General features: G+C 45.2%; 1 protein-coding gene across 1 annotated transcript in view; it reads right to left on the bottom strand.

Annotated features, from left to right (window-relative positions):
* Nucleotides 1-712: 712 nt before the first annotated feature.
* LOC144154890 (RAB11-binding protein RELCH homolog) overlaps nt 713-6,000 on the bottom strand; it is a 91,780-nt gene continuing 86,492 nt past the window's right edge. Inside the window, exon 24 of the mRNA XM_077685984.1 lies at nt 713-2,757. The gene's annotated coding sequence lies outside the window, so the exon portion shown is untranslated. The remainder of the gene's footprint in view (nt 2,758-6,000) is intronic.

The raw sequence follows: 6,000 nt of genomic DNA, 5'->3' as shown, positions 1-6,000 counted from the left end.
AACAAAATAGTCGCACTTCTCACTTTTGCTGGAACGTTAATTATTTAGGCAGTTTAATTTCATGAATGGGTCAAAAGAATAAATTACCCAGTGAACTTCATGAAAGCAAAATGCCTTTCTTTCTCCCTTGATAGACTGAAGAAGCTAACAGCATGTGACATTAGAGCTCCCAAGTGCAGGCATGAAGGAAACTTGCAGCAGTACATCTTCTTTGTGAACGATCCACTATGGGCCTACGAATTACATATAATTAATTACACTGCGAAAATCGCTTTTTTTGCAAATACCCTTGTGCATGCATCATCCATGTGGACTAAACAGGGACTCCCCGCAAAATCCTTTCTCACTGTCACTCGTCCCAACAGGCACAGTCAATTGCCTTTAAACACATTCTGTCGGGTGACCACAATGCCTGGTAACCAGAAAAGCAAAGTTTAAATAAGCCAAATACCACTCTGGGCCACTGCACACCAACATTTACTGCATGCCCAACACACTCTTCCCCAGGGCAGCAAGAGTGAAGTGGAACCCACCAAACATGCTGCTATCGGGGCGCCAAGAGAAAACTAGATGTGCTCTGGCCAGGCACAACCGCACCTTGAGACAAGTCTCAGGACAGCAAAGGAAAGGGGTGCACCCTCCCACTGGCAGTCTGATGTCAGCATGGCAATTGCGCAGGACTGTACCCAAAAAGTACACTGTACAAACTGGGGGAGAACACATTCATTTAATTGAGCATGCACGTTCAAAAGTGGCACATGTACCTTTTAAAAGCAGTACTGCAGCAAAAAGTTCCAGTACAAATCACATCCTGCTGCAAATATGTCACAAAGTTTCCGGTGAAATTTTTCTCACAACTCAATACATCCGACGTCCATCGTTGCAAACTAGTATTACGTGGCTGAAAAAGGGATGAAATTTTCTGCACACGATGTTCATTTTTATTGTTGAGTTTAAATAAATATTTGCACAAGAATATTTTATCATGCTAGATTTTTAGTTGATGATTTATAGGTTGAGGTGCCAAGCAAAAGATTGCACAGTGCCTTGACAAATGGTCAGTCACAGCATTTTCAGCAAGGTGCATTTAGCTAGGCTATTTTCTTCAACCTTTGCTGTTAAACAAATGGCTAGGACCCATTTATATAATTAGGCACCACAAGAAAATGATGCCAATCAGCACAACAGCTTGCAGCAAACAGTTGCCTTTATATGCAAACTGCTAAAAGAATTTCTTTTTACTCTGTACGTGATGGCTGAGCAATAAAATCCATCCACCTGTCTGATTACCAATGCTATAAAAAGCACAAGAAAATATGGTAAACAAGTTATTTTTTTTCTAAAAAGGACACATTAATGCTCAACTTGCTAACTGTGGAACCACAGCAGGAGACTTGTCGTAACGTATAGAATTTACATGCCCATCCGACTAAAATTTGGGCCTCACCGGCGAGAAAAGGGCACTGACGACGACAAGGTGTGGCTGATTGCGCCAAGTGGCTTGCAACGCCGCAACATTGAACATACTACGTAATTTGGGCATTCGGAAAAGTTGGCCAGCATATGGGCGAGCTATGCTGGTATTTTCCGTCATCACGGTTTCACGGAAAGCCCGATTTCTACTGCATGCCTTGTTTGTCTTCACAAGCAGTTGATTGAGCAGTTTAGCTTACCACTGCACATAGCTGGCAGCTTCACTGAACCAAGACATCACTAAAAGCTGGCTGACCAGAACCATACGCTCTGTGATGCGGCCAACCAATGTCACATGTGCACTTCCCTGCACACTGGGAAGTAGAATTCATGCCTTGATCAGTTTTACACCGGTCCCACATTTTACTTTCTCAGCTTGTGCCTTGGGATTGTGTGCTTGTAGGCTCACACCGCTTACACAACCTTTTCTTTCCCCTTCTAAAACAAGAAACACCAACTGCAGCCGTCCGGAAGCACAACAGAAATGACTCAATCCAAGCCTCTGAAGACCAGCCCGCAAGATGACCATGTATACAGTTCTGTGTTTTGTTGCGATAGGCACTTAAATCGTGGGATGTTTGTCATGCTGATAAAGGCTGTTGTGAGAGCCTTTATGCCCTACTTTTAGAGTGGCTGATCCAAACCTGCTGCCCTCTGCGTGTCATGTGTGGTGCTCCAAGTGCTGCCCAGTGGTCAACTACGCACCCACAGATGCTGAACAGCAGAAGTACTCCCACTTGCACCTGAACACCTCCATATGTTTCCAAACAGGACAGTGACTGTGGTCAGCATTCACTGGAAGCGCAAAATGTCCCCCCAGCTTAATTCCGAGGTCATTATTATGAACATGCTACAACTGCAAAACTATGAGATGCAGTGTAGTCTTGGATATGCACATCTGGTAATTTGTCGCAATCACCGACCATAGCAAGACTATAACTTTATACAAATATATTTACAGCTGCCCAGATATCTATGAAAAAATCACATGTGTAGAGACAATTGCTCCTATAAAAACCATCCAAAAATATGCTGTGTTGTATATACAAAAGCCTTCTTTTTCTAGCACAGGATAAAACTATTACAGAGGCTGCCAGGAAAAGCAAACGTCCAATGCTAACAATTTCATGTGACCTGTCCCATACATGGTAAGAAGTGCACTGCATGGCATCACATAAGAAAAAAAAAGGGAGGGGGGGTGCATCTTTCTTATGGCCATGACTAGACGCAGGCTCCTGGCATCTTCCAAGACGTACAGCTGCAGGGCTTCCGGGTTGGGCCGAGCTGCGCAGAGAGACACAGAGAATGGAGCTAGGATTCAGCGTGGCTGGCCTCACACTGCAAATGTTAAACTGCTCAGTGCAGACTACTGTAGCTGGGCAAGCTCAAGATTCCAGCTCCCCCCTCATATTTTTCACAACAAGTTCTAGAAAAAGTGAAATTTGGTCATTATATCTTATCTTTGTGGCTACGTTCTGTGCTGTGGAAGGCTATAAGAGAGACTGCCCAAACAAGGTTGATTCCATGCCACCAAATTCATTAATCCAACAGAAAAACTTTGCATGAATGATTTTGTATGAATCATCCAAAAGTGTTGTAGTGCTATCACAAATCATGCCCGCCTGGCCCCAAAACCTACCTGCAAAAACCGTATTTCTGTATCAGCAATCCCTTTCTTTTGTAACATACTGTGAGTGACAGGTGACACTGTGTAATCAGCGTCAGAAGAAAACTCATTTGGTTGCAGGGGACTCCCCGGAACCACAAACCAACAGCTTTCACTGTAAAGGCTGCAACCCGACGCCTTCGTGGCTTCAGCTCTCTCTTTCAAAGATCGCCTGCACATTTCAACCAACACCACCTGCCTCAACAGCCAAAATTAAAACGTAAAAGAAGGAAAAGCACGGAAGGTAACTTATTAAAAGGAGACAACACATAACTTCTACACTCAAAATACTGCCTTGTCAGAATGACAATCATGCTAATTTTACCGTGATTGACTCACCAGCTGCTTTCCAGAAATCAGCTCGCGAGGCTAGAAGTGCCATTTGCATGACTGGCTGATGTCGACCAAATCAACTAAATATTGATATACTTTTGTGGTCTTGCTTCAACGTTAATCGTTCATTATTAAAGATCAGTGCGAACATGGCGCAAAAGAATGAGATACGGATAAGACAACACTGCACTCACAACTGATTTATTCTGGAAAGAAACATGGCTTATATACATACATCAGTCCCCGACGTGGCGCAAAATCATTAAAACAAACAACAAAACGAAACCCTATCACTGGCATGTCTGAACAAGTGCAACCTATTTCCCGACCTGGCTACACAAGGGTGTCATTCAGACATACCTCGGCAAAACTGGACGCCACTCCCTCACACTCACGCTCACCAGTCGCTCTCACCACTCGCACTGATGCTCACCACTTGCCGTAACCACTCGCACTCATTTGCGCTCACGCTCACCACGTGCCGTCACCACTCGCACTCACTCACGCTCGTGCTCACCACTCGTCGTCTCTCCTCGCATGCAAGTGTGTGCAGCAGACCCTCCATGAGTCATGAAGCCGAACAGTATTAATGGATTACGGCATCAGAAGGCCATCCAAATCATATTCCTAAATCAACACGCCACCAGAGAATTAATTCTCGGGTACCCCATAGCAGAAGCTCAGTGACGACATTTCCGAAGCTAAAAGCAATCCCACCATTAACAACCACCCCAGTGAGCGGCTCCTGTGATGAATAGCCAACAGCGAGTACAAGCGCAATAGTGGCGTTCACCGCGGTAAGCCCTGCAAATGGCACGAGTAGCGCGAGTGCACTCGCAAGTATTGAGCGGGGCTCACTGCGCGTGGGGCTCGCACTCACTCACACTCAAACTCGCCCGTCCAAAACAATGGCGAGGCCCACTCACCACTCACTCATGTGTGGTGAGTGGGGGGGGGGGTGCACTCGTAAGTGAGCCTGCCAACCTATGCATTTAGATGTGCGAATTCTCAGTCATGCAGCACTACGGAGGGCATACTAATGCGGCGGTTGGCAGATCGTCTTATTCGGCATGCCTCAATTATCTCCCTAGTTGTTTTATCTCTGTTTTGACAACACCACGGTATCTTCAAGAACCAGTACACACCCGTGTGTGCTACAGTGTTTTGCCAAATGACCACGCTGATCCCGTTCCGTGATTGCTGGTGCTCTGATATCCTGGTGTTTAGGCACCTGCTGGTTTGACCCACGTATATGTGCCCACACTGAAGTGGCTACATATACACAACACCCGTCGCACATTTGACAAATTGCCCGGAATGGCTTATTGAGCACACATTTTTGGTCTCGTAGTCTGGGAAGCTAATCTTTGGTCAACCCTCTCGTAGTCTGGGAAGCTAATCTTTGGTCAACCCTACTGCACAATTTTCCTAATTTATTTGGGGCAGAAAGAACCCTGTCGACAGAGCACCTTTTTGCCACGTTTTTTAAGTTATGGGAGAGCCGGTGCTTGTACGGTATGACAACAGGGTGTCTTGTTCTAAATAAAAGATAATGCCATTTTGTGACAATAAAGTGAATAGCAAATGGCTACAGTGCAATAACATAAGGAAAAGCAACATGGAGTGGAGGCAAAAAATACGAGTGGCTTTGTGAGTGTTGCGGACGCTTCACCATTTTTTGAGTTCCAAAGAAATTGCGAATGCTGTTTCTTCTCAGAAATCACTGAGGGTTCAGAGTCTATGACCGTGCCACTTTGCAGTGCGGAGTTATGACACATTGAAACACCTTGCTAGGTTTTACCAAGATAGATCACCAATTGCAGACTTCCAGCTTCTTCAGGACAGCATTGAGTCAGTGCACTGAAAGCCTGTTTTTGGGACTAAATGCCCCACTACAATTGCCCACTCATGTTTCTTGGCGGAGGCTTTGGTTGGCGGCCGCCAATTACACAAACAACATTCTGTGAGGTCATAGAAATGTTGCCGGAAGGAGTCGCCATTGCTTCATCTGTTTTCTGTAATACCTGCATTCTTCATTTGAAGTTTGCAATAAAACAGGTGCCATTGTTATTCAGACAAAGCAGTATTTTCAATGAATCAAACTCGCATTTTGTCTTCATGGCCCCTTAAAGGAGCCATGAAGAGAAAATGCAAGTTGGTTTTATTCGAAAGATTTCGTGTTTTATAGTGCCCCTAGCGCTTGTCCGGATACAAACGGTGCTTTATTCACTGAGAAATTAAACAATTTAGGTTAAAATTTTGATTTTCCCGCTCAATCGTACGTTTTCGTGGTCCCAAATGACATCACAGGAACCGACCGCTCTGCAGCCTAGAGTACCTTCATTCACGCATCCGCCGTACAGGGTAGAGACACGTAACGCTGGCGCCGCCATGTTCGGTTGCTCGCTCGCCGCCGAAGCAAGTCATTGTGTCAAAACCGCGCTAAAATTATCGCCGCAACGCGGTTTACTGAAGAAGTTTGAATCATATTGTCTGTTTCGCGTTGCTAGGTCTCGTGGGAAATGAAA

This window comes from Haemaphysalis longicornis, unplaced genomic scaffold, assembly GCF_048455015.1.
Source record: "Haemaphysalis longicornis isolate Haplotype H1 unplaced genomic scaffold, Haemaphysalis longicornis Haplotype H1 scaffold_1, whole genome shotgun sequence".
In the NCBI taxonomy this organism is placed as follows: Eukaryota; Metazoa; Arthropoda; class Arachnida; order Ixodida; family Ixodidae; genus Haemaphysalis; species Haemaphysalis longicornis.
The sequence above is the reverse complement of the archived record's forward strand: the minus strand, read 5'-3'. Positions and strand labels throughout refer to the sequence as shown.